General features: G+C 37.1%; 1 pseudogene; it reads left to right on the top strand.

The window, feature by feature from the left end:
• Positions 1-9,601: 9,601 nt before the first annotated feature.
• On the top strand, positions 9,602-10,156 carry LOC140507583 (adenylate kinase isoenzyme 6 pseudogene; annotated as a pseudogene).
• The last annotated feature ends 1,362 nt before the right edge of the window (positions 10,157-11,518 follow it).

Here is an 11,518-nt window from a genome sequence, read left to right as displayed (position 1 = left end):
TGCATAGGTTTAGACTTCAGAGCATTATATAAACTTTGAGCGATTATGGGATTTTTCCTACCTTTCATTTGTGCCCCAACGGCCTTATCTTCAGGATCCCTGAGAAACAATGATTTTGGCTAAGGCATAGGAGGTAGGGCTGCAGCAAAGCTGGGAAAGTGTCTGAGATTGCTTAGAGGAGGCTCTTTAGCTGTGTGTCACCATATAAAAACCAGATTTTTAGTTCAAATGAAAAATATTAGGGAAATAAATGTTCTTTTAAAATCCTTTCCAAACTTATCTGAAAAAGAATTGTTTATCAATAATTTTTAAAAATTGAATTTTAGTGGAGGAAATTTCTAAAGAAATTTGATTAAAGACTGAAAAAATTTCCTCCCTTCAAGTAATTGTTGAAAGGACTATATCATGTGAAAAAATATTTTTACTATTTTAATTTCTACTAAATAGGAACTTTTAATATACTTCTATATCTCTATGGAAACTCCCAGCTTTATCTGCTACACATCTTGTTCCTCCTCACCTACAATTTTGAAATGCTTCTTTTTAGCAAATGATACCCTCCCTCCTTATTTCTCATCCTTCTTCACATAGTGAGTCATTGATAATAGCAGCACTGTGCTGAGGCCCCATCTCCTAAGTGTGACTGAAGTTGATAAACTAATTTCACTTGTGTGCATACAGAACCTACAAACAACCCCTCTTAGTAAAAAAGAAAATAAACTTTCTTTCTTTCTTTCTTTCTTTCTTTCTTTCTTTCTTTCTTTCTTTCTTCCTTCCTTCCTTCCTTCCTTCCTTCCTTCCTTCCTTCCTTCCTTCCTTCCTTCCTTCCTTTGTTTCTTTCCTTCTTTCTTTTTTCTTTCTTTCTTTTCCTTCTTTCTTTTTAAATGTGTTCTCCTTATCTTATCCAGGCTGGAAATAGAACACTCACTCAGAGGCTGAATAGCATGGGAGCTTTAATCAGCTCTGTTTCCAAGCTGGGCCAGTTTATCCCTTCCATATGCAGCTTGGTGGCCCCCTTCTCTCAGGGGCTCATCATACTGGTTTCTGACTTAGGGTGAATACCTGATTGGTTTTAATCTCTACTCAGAACTCACAAACTGAAGCCCAGAACTGTCATACTTAAGTAATCCACCAGTCTCAGTCTCTCCTAAGAGCAGGTATTAGATGCATTTGCTAAAATTCTTGGTGGAATTAGCCCTAGAAATCCTGGCTCTGCTATGGATGGTTCTTACAGTATGTCTGATGGACCTAGTGTTGTTTTCTGAAGCAGGCAACAAGGAAAGTTTTAGATATGGAATATGGATCGATTATAAAGTGGACACAGATGACTTTTAGAGACAGATCTGAATAATCTAGCTCATTTTCTCTGGGCCTGTCTGTTCTTGTGCCAATATCCAACCTGTCTCTTAGGTTCTCTCTCTCCTTCTCTCCCTTCCTTCTCTCTCTCTCTCTCTCTCTCTCTCTCTCTCTCTCTCTCTCTCTCTCTCTCTCTCTTTCTCTCTCTCTTTCTGTCTGAGTGTCACCATCTCACCCATTCTCTGTCTCTCTCTGCCCATGTCTCACTGTCTGTCCCCTTGTCTCTGTGTCTCAATCTCTTCCCCATTTTCTTTCCTCTTCCCTGCCTCCCACTCCACTTTTTCTCCTCCTCTCTGGTCTAAATATGTATCTACACTTTGGTGAAATGAGACCAGCATAAAAGTATGGACACATACATATTTATGTCTATATATGTATGGATACACACATATATTTTAATATATTGTTTTTATATTATAGATTTTTCAAAAGAACAAAATCTTTTTGCACATATTAATAACTTTCCTTCAATTTAATTGCCGAAAAGGTTTGATGTTTATATAAGCACCCCCTCCTCTGGAGCTTATTGCTACCACTCTGTTTATTCAAACTGCTTTTAGCAGTTACTGTGGCCAAGGATGTGTTTCACTTTACAGATTCACAGAATGTCTCCTCTTGAAGGGAATTCAGAGACCACCAATCCAAATTATGTTTCGTATTCTCTACTCTATATCCGTAAAGGGTCATCTAGGCTTCCCTGGAAGTCTTTTTCCTTCCCTCTCCCCAAAGAGAGAGAGACAGAGACAGAGACAGAGACAGAGACAAAGGGAAAAGTTCTTCCCTACCTCCAGATTCTGTCTTCAGAGACCTTTTATCTTTTTGTGTGTCATGTACCATTTAAATGAATAACATGAAATGAATAGGATTACAAAGAAGACCAATTTTATTGAAATACAGTTTTCAAGACTTTTTTAAAAATCCAATTCAGGGACACCAGATTAGGAACCCCTGATCTGATTTGCTTTGAGAAAATTGTAATTAGTAGATCATTTTCCCTTACATTTAGCTGAAATATTTCTCTCTCTCTGCTACTTTTGTACTTTTCCTTGTTGAACCAAAGATACAAAGGCTGATTCCTTTTACACTTTTATATTTATATAGTTCTTTCATATTTGAAAGCAATTGTCACATCCTCTGAACAATTCTCTTATTCATCTTAAACAGCTCCAGAACTTTCCACAGATTCTCAGAAGGCTGCCACTATTCTAACTTTCTTGTATACTAAAGAATATAATTTAATTGGCTTTTATCAACAGAACCCTAAAATGTCTCCTCTTCATTTCCATTACCTAGATTTGTATGCTGACTCTCAGAAAGTAATTTCCCTCTCTATAAACAGTTATTTCTGTTAAAAAAAAAAAAAACTGCAGGGTGTTTATTGTTCAGATTGAATAGAAATTGCCTAAGGAAAAAGTGAACTGAGGAAAAATCCCTGACAGCTAATATCTTCTGACTTTCACCTCCTCCAAATTACTGGTGAAAAGCATAGTTCTTTCTGATTTCCTTAATTTCCCTTATAACCAAGCCACCTTATCAAGTTACTTGGGGATAGCACAACCAGAGGAGCTATCTTAGGTAGGAAAGAAATCGTTTTCATCCTTCGTTGCTGAAGAAGACCATGCCATCAGAGAAATGATGACATGACTTGCATTTGACTTTATTTTGAGTGAGGGAGAGCTATGCTGATCACCAACCTCACTTCTCCTCCAGAACCATCTGAATCCAGTGACCAGATACTCATCAAGATGACTGGAGATGACCCAGGATGCACTGGGAGACCTTGGGCCCTTTAGGCCAAGTTCCTTGCAGATACTCACTTAGGGTGAGGCAAGGCCAATTTATTGAATAGACCTGTTTAAGAAGTAGCCAGGGCATGGCCCCTTTAATGAGGTCAAGAAAAACAAAGACATCAGGCTGGGTAGGATACAGCAACAGTTACTACTGGTAATCACTCTAAAGCTAGGAGGGTCCAGGAGCCCTTGGCAGGGACCAATTGGAGTCCCAGTTTCAGAATGTAGTCAGTTTAAGGTTTTAGGAAAGGACAGGACAGAGGACGGGAAGGGAAGGGAAGGGAAGGGAAGGGAAGGGAAGGGAAGGGAAGGGAAGGGAAGGGAAGGGAAGGGAAGGGAAAGGAAGGGAAGGGAAGGGAAGGGAAGGGAAGAAATAGGACTGAATAGAATGAGGAGACAATTTGTCCAAAGCATTTTGTCTAGTTCTTCCCCTGTTAATCCATTCAACCAACCTTTTTTAAGTGCCTTCTATTAGCAAGGCACAGTGCCATTTTTTTTGGATGTACACTCAAAATAAACCTTGTCCCTCCCCCCCCCCCCAAGGATACTGAGGAAGTGAATAAGAGAAGTTAATTTATGGAGGAGTAAAGAAACACAGAATGAGAGGATGATATACAGTTTGAGGTACCATAGTTAATGATAGATTATTTGTTTGGGACCCCTATTTTGAATCCCAGTAAGAGAGAAGAGTCGGATTACCTTCCTTCCTTCCTTCTTCTCATTCTCTTTCTCTAATGTTACTGAACTTTCTTCCAGATTACCTTCTACCTGCAGGTCTTCCCTCTCTTAACACTGCTTATCTTGAGGGCCTTTAGGCTCCCTACTCCCTTATAAAGAATGGTTAACAGAGTTAAAAAGAGTCAGCAGTGCATCATGAACTTTCACTGCACAGCTGTCAGCTTTTCTTAATGTTAGGACCATGCCTGGCAGATGTTCAGACACTGGTATGTGTCTACATAGATTGTTTCCATGGACCACAGACATGCAGTGAATAGGAGCCAGCAGAGGAGGCTTCTCTAGGCTGAGTGCATTTGTGTGTGTGTGTGTGTGTGTGTGTGTGTGTGCGTTTAACAAAAATCTGTCATTTCACAGGATCAAAGAATTATACAATCTTCAAGTTGGAAGGGGCCTCAGAGGTCATCTAGTCCAACCTCTGAGCATGGATCCCTTCTAGAGTGAGTGGTCATCTAGCCTTCATTTACAGAGTTCCTTCAAGGAGAATCCCCTCTCTGCAGAGGCAGACAACTCCACCTTGGACTGCTTCCATTGTTGTTACTTAAATCTCATTGTCATTCCTTCAAATGAACCAGAATCTTCCCTATAACTTCTACCCATTGATTTTCTTTGTATTTTCTGAGGTCAAGCAGAAAACTGATTCTTTTTCCTTTGATGATCTTTCAAAATACTTGTAGAGAGTAATCATCCCCATTGAGTCTTTCCTTCTCCTAAGTTCTCCCTCGTTCTTTCACCCAATCTTCACAGAGCATGGTCTCCTACCACTTCAACATCTTATTCAGCCTCCTCTTCAATTGCTTCAGATTGTCCTCTTCAAATGCTTCAAACTGCCAATGTTCTTCCTAAAATGTGGCAAACTCTTACCTGCACATGATCTGCCAAGTTTTTACAGTTCTAGCTCTAGAGCTGGAATAATCAAATCTGAGAACTACAGAATTTTCTAGTTTGAAGCGACTTCAGCAGTCATCTAGTCTCACCCCTACTAAAATAAAAGAAGATCCCTCCTCCAGTATCCCTGACCAGTCTAACTTCTACTTGAAGAACTCTAATGTGTGGGGAGTCCCTTACTGCCAGAAGTAGTTCATTCTACTTATGGACAGATCTCATTGTTAGAAAAAAAATGTCTTCACATCAAGACAGAAATTTTATTTTTGAAATTTCTACCCATTTTTGTCATTCTTCCCCTTAGGGACACCCATAACAAGACCAATGTCTTTTCCATATGCTAGCCTTTCAAATTCAAGAAGATAATTACCCAACTCCTGGTTCAGTTTTCTTTGGAAGACCTAAGTTCATATACGGCCTCAGACATTTGCTGTGTGACTCTCAGCAATTCACTTAACCTCTAGTTGCTTCAATTTCTCCAGATGTAAATTGAGGATAATCATATTAATATCTCCCTCGCAGGATTGTTGTGTGTATTAAATGGGATATTTACAAAATATTTAGCATAGTACTTCTTTTATTAATCCAAGTTTAAGATTTTAAATTCATCCTTATTAAATTCCATCTTGTTAGTTTCAACTCAGTTCTCTAGGATCTTAAGACAATTTTTTAATCCCCACTCTGTCATCCTGTGAGTTAATTGTCCCTAACAAGTTAAAAACCAAACAGGGTCAAGTATAGCTCCCTAGGACATTCCACTGAAGTCTTCCTCCAAAGGTGACTTTAAACCATTGATTATTGCCCTTGGAATCCAAGCATTTATTCAGTTCTGAATGCATCTATTTGTTCTAACAGATATTTCTCTATCTTTTCCACACATATCACATGAAATTATTTTTTAAATCCTTAGCTCATATCTAGGTAACCAATATCTACAGTATTCCCTTGTTCTAAGACTTAGCAACCCTGTCAGTAAAGGAAATGGAGAAACTGGAATGAACTTTTCTATAAAAAATTGTACTGGCTCTTTGTGATGACCTCTTCCATTTCTCTGTTTTGACTGACCATTTATTTAATCCATAATACAATTTTCCCAGACAGTAAATGAAGTGAAATTCACTGTGCTATATAAGTCATTTCCCTCTTTGGAATGTCAAAACAGTATTTACCATTCTACAACAGTCTCTTGGTACTTCTGTTCTCAGTTATCTTTGAAATATCTTTCATAGTAGGTCAGTACTTACATTCTAGATGATTCAGCACCGGAAGATAAATGATTCATGCGGACCTGAATTCAATAAGAGTAGTTCAGTGCTATCTTACTATCTCCCTACTTAAAGTGAGTATCCACTCCATTTAGCTGTTTCAATTATTCCTTTCACAAGCCAAAAGTCAGAAGCAAAATTAGCATCAAGGAGCTCTTTCTTCTCTGCATTGCCAATAATCAGTCTTTTCCATACTGAATTGATAAGACTGAATCAGTCTTATCGCTTCTCTCCTTCTCCTCTTTTCCATGAAAGACCTTTTGTTTACTTTCATTATTAGCATCCTTAGTTTTCCTCATCCCCCTGAGCACATTCTGAGTTTTAGCTCCCATGGCACAATTCTTATAGAACCATGCCATGTTTTTATTATTTCCTTTCTATAACTTGTCTTGTTTTCATGCTATGTATATTTTAAAAAATACCAGTGAGCTCTCTGTGTATACATATCCATCTATTCAGACCACTCTCCCCTTTCCTTCACATTAGAAAAGATTTCTCTTGTGTCGTTAAAATTTCATTTCTAAAAATTTCCCATTCCTCTTGGACCAACTGCACTTGAATTTTCCATTCTCAATTTACTTCATATGAAGTCTTTTAAATCTACTTTCCTCCAAAATGGGTATATCATAGCAGATTATGCCCAGAGTGCCTCTTTGATCCCTTCCTCCTTGCCAAACTCTTCTTATCCATAGCTTCCTTCCTTACCACCTACAAATATTCCCAGACCTCCTTCATCTTTAAGAAGCTTTCACTTACCAGGTGAATGTGGTGACCCATGTCTCCAATCCCTACCACCAGGATCGTAAGATTAGTGGATCACTTGCACTCGGGACTTCTGAGCTACAGAGAAGTTAAAGCCAATCGTGTGTCTCCACTATGTTTAGCACCAGTATGATGAATCTCTGACACCAGGTTATCTAAAGGTATAGGGGAAACTGTCCCAAGACAGAAGAGGAACAGATCAAAGCTTCTATGGGATGGCTGTACTTCTAACCTTAGCAAAATATGAAAATTCAATTACCAAAATGGCAACAGTCACAACAACAGACCTCTTTGCTTTCCCCATTATTTAATGAAGCTGAAATATCACATCTTTTTTTTTTCTTCTAATAATGAAACTCCTGGAAAGGTCAGTCTACACATATCATCTTCACTTCCTAGATTCCCACTCACTTCTCAGTCTTTTATTATCTAGCTTCCAACTCTGTCACTTGACTAAATCTATTAAATCTTATGTTACCAGTGCAGCATTTAACACTGTTGAGCCCCCTCTATTCCTGGATATCCCCTCTTCCCTGTTTTCTGACAGTTTGTTTTCTACCCTGCTCTCTCCTAGTTTTTCTCTAATTTTAGTTTAGAAGCTATGTGGAGAATGGATTGGGGAGAGTAGAGAAAGAAAGGAGGGAAATTGATTAGGAGCCTGTTACAATAATCCAGAATAGTTTGAGTGTGAGTGGAGAGAGTGACAGATATGAAGAGACACTGTAGAAGGAAGATTGACAGGACTAGTGAGTGATTAGATGTGTAGAATGAGTGTGATTGAAGAACTGAGGCTGACTCCATGTTTGTGAACCTAGGTAAGTATTGAGAAAGGTGGAACCCTAGGTAGAAAAAAGTAAAGTTAAAAGAGGGGTGGGTTTCCAAAGAAAAGTGAGTTCCCTTAGGAACCTCTCTGTAAAATAGTAATAATGTTCATAACTATGGTAAATTGCATTTATATAACAGTTAAAGGTTCCTTTAAAAATAAAGAGTATCTTCAGTATAAAAAGAAAGAAATGAAAAGAACTGAAAGGAATAAGGTAACCCCCAACCAACATCAGGAGATTGGAAAGTGGGAGCAAGTCATTCAAAAGAAGCAACAAAAAAGGCTCATTTAAAAAAAAAAAAATGAGCTAAAGAAAAGACAATCGGCATATTTATTGAAGAGGAGGAAGTTGCACACTCTGTGGAAAAACAGTTGCATGTTCTTGAAAGAATGACAAAATGGATACATTGTGTTGTGTAAGGTGAAAGATAATCAAGTAAAAGCCTGAAGAAAAAAAGAGCAGTCATGTTTTCTGCTGAAGGATACTGAGGCAGCTATTTGCCTACATGATAAAAATACTAAAATGATCTGTTACCTTCCCAGAACGTGATCCAATACGTGATAGAAAATTGATGATTACTGCTCATGTCAATGTTCCATGGGTTCACAAGATACTCTAGAATGAACCTAGAAAATATCACTAAAATTCATGAGATCTTGGAAAAGAAAATGAAGCTGAAAGGTAAAGAATGTGTATTTTCATCAATTTTGCCAATAGGCGAGGGATACAGAAGAGAAAAGTATATCTAAGCAGTGAATATCTATTTAAGAAGGCATTACCTGAGAATGGCATTTGAATTCTGTACCACAGTTTAGATTAATACCTGTTCTTCTCTTAACCTAAGGAGAGTGTCTTTCCTTATAGGTCACAATATCCTATGTCTAAATCCTTGCCCCAAGCACAAGAAACCAGTTAGATCAACTTTGTAAAGAAACAGTGAACATTCTCCTAATGCAATAATTCCTTTTTGATCCCATTCTACCTTTCAGGAGATAGAAAGAGATATAAATGAACTTTGGAATACTTAAAAAAACAAATCAAAGAATGTATTAATTGGCTTCTGGTTGGGGTTGGAATATTCCTAATGAGAGCTGGTAAAATTGTATTTTCCTAATGTCAAAAATTTAATCAAAATGATTTTAAACTGAAAATAGAGAAGGATACAACTGATGAATATATAGTAATCTATGTAGAATTCAGTTTCTATAACATATGAAGATCAGTTACAATACCCAGAAGTAAACAGAAGACAAAATGAAAAGAAAAAGATAGTAAAACTCATGCTCTCAAATGTCCAAATAATAATATAGAAGATTATGCAACAAATATAATGAACTAGAAATCCTAGTGCAAGAAGTTATCACTGAGAGTTGGTGGGGTGAAACTCACAACTGAACTATGGTTTGAGTTAATTTGTTTTATTCAAAAGATTCAGTATAGTTAAAAGAGGTAGGATTAGATTTCTTTATTAGAAGATATACCCATGTGACAAGTCAAGAAAAGGTGGGGGAAGCATGATAAGGAACATTTAAATGAAGAACAATGGAGGCAAAAACTGCAGGGGTTTTTTTAATGAAAAAATATTACAGAACACCTAAACACAAAGAGAAAACTAGAAAACAGAGCACCAAGTGTGGATGGTGGATTTCACTTAACGAGATATCTCCTGGAACTCTCTCTTTGCCAAAAACAATTCAATTTCTTGAATTACTTCAATATAAAATTTCCTACTTTAGAAAGTGGAGGAAGAATTAAGGAGGCAATCTTTTCTGATTCACACCATTAGAGAGGTAAAAAAAAATTACTTAGATTAAAATTACAGAAAATGGGAGAAGTTATCCCTCCCTTGGATTTTGTGAAATAAATAAATAAAGCAGGGCATAGCCCAACAAGAACTTTAGATTTGCAGAGAGCAGGTTTCAAAGGCTTCTGGGAGAAAATTAATAGGATAATATCAGTTAAGAAAAAGCAAAGTGACCTCAAAATGAAATGCAAGGGAGAAGATGATCAGGGCAGAGCTGGTGCCAGGCTGCTTAACATCCTGCTCATAGCACACCAGAAGTTGGAAAGACCACTCTAAGTAAAGAATGTGCACCAAGAACAGGATTGACATACATTAGTGGACAATGCAGCACAAGAAGGATATATATATGATGGTTTTGATGAAGAATATGAATGTCCCATTTTGAATGAAGACAGAGTAGTTGGTTCATGAGTTTGAAAATAAAATGAAAGAAGGTGGAGTTATTTTTGATTACCATGGCTGTGACTTCTTTCCTGAATGATGGTGTCATATTGTTTGTGCTTCAAACAAGTAATTCTGTATTATATACAAAACTTGAAAAGAGGGGATACAATGTAAAGAAACTACAGGACAATATTTTAGTGTGAAATTTTCCTAATTCTTTATGAAGAAGCCATGGCCTCCTACAACAATGAAATAGTGCACCAGCTGCCCAGCAATGTATCAGAAAAGCCAGAGAATAAGTTAGATCAGATAAAGAAATGGATTGAGCAGTGGATAAAAGACAATAATTGAACCTTGAGAGCAAAGCATAAACTTTCAAGATTTTCCACATAATGGTTAAAGATTTTCTTGATGATTTTTCCTTCCCCATGAAGTAGAAATTAAGACAGCTTTTACTATCCAGGATTATATTGTAGAAGTAGCAGGTGGACAGTATATAAAGTTGACTTATGACTAAATTATTTTTTTTCTCCATGAGAAAACCGAAAACCCCCAAATACAATGAATAAGATACTAAGGACTTTTTAGTTTAGGAATATTCAGCATTCTCATTTATTTTGGTTAATTACTAAAAAATAAGCAAATTTGAGAAAATAGGTGGAAATCTTTAGTACTTGACAGGAAAAAGAAAAGTGAAGGCAAGGAAGAACTGATGATGTACATAGAAGAGGCTAAGAATAAAGCTATAAACATTATATTAAGTGTTCTATTGGTGATGAATTTTTTTTAATCTTAGAAGTTGGTAATAAATTAAGAAAGTCACAAAATAAATGGTGAGATCTTTGATAAAATAACATTTTTTTAGGACAAGAGTTCATTGAGTTCTTCTACCTATAAAATCACTGCTGATCCTATCACTGATAATTATCTCTGCAGAAGCCCATCACATTTTCCGTGTGTGTTTGTCTTTCATTGTCAAAGAAGACCATGCCATCAGAGAAATAATGACATTACTTGCACTTGACTTTGTTTTGAGTGAGGGAGGGCTGTGTAGGTCACCAGCCTCACTTGTCCTCCAGAGCCATCTGAATCCAGTGACCGGATATTCATCAGGATGACTGGAGATGACCCAGGATGAGGCAATTGGGGTTAAATGACTTGTCCAAGGTCACACAGCTAGTGAGTGTCAAGTGTCTTAGGTGAGATTTGAACTCAGGTTCTCCTGACTCCTGCAGTGATGCTCTATTCACTGCACTACATATATAGAAGGGCAATGGCAAAGATTTCTGTGCACCCATGGAAACTATAAATATTAATTTATTGGTTGACTAATTTTTAGTCTTGCTAAGTTTCATGAAAATTCATGTGATAATGCTTTGTTACCATATAGGTGGTGGTAATTATTAAATGAAATTTTAAAATATAGTGACTGTGTATTTCAAAAAAATGAAATTTCTCTCTCATCTGAAGACACAAAGAAATAATTCTGATATTGAAGAAACTGGGGGAGGTGCCTAAACAAATGGTGCTCAGAGATCTCACCATCAAATTTAAAGTTGGAAAAGATATGCAGAGAAGATGGAAGGAAAGGAAGGGTATAGAGGGTAGAAGGAAGGTAATAGGAGATGGTACAGTACTATTAGTAGTCAAGACTGGTAATAATTGAAATAAGCTGAGGAAAGAAAAGGAGAGGAGAGGGGAAGGGAGGGGAGG

Source organism: Notamacropus eugenii, chromosome 5, assembly GCF_028372415.1.
Source record: "Notamacropus eugenii isolate mMacEug1 chromosome 5, mMacEug1.pri_v2, whole genome shotgun sequence".
In the NCBI taxonomy this organism is placed as follows: domain Eukaryota; kingdom Metazoa; phylum Chordata; class Mammalia; order Diprotodontia; family Macropodidae; genus Notamacropus; species Notamacropus eugenii.
Note: the sequence above shows the minus strand (reverse complement) of the source record. Positions and strands in the feature narration are given on the sequence as shown.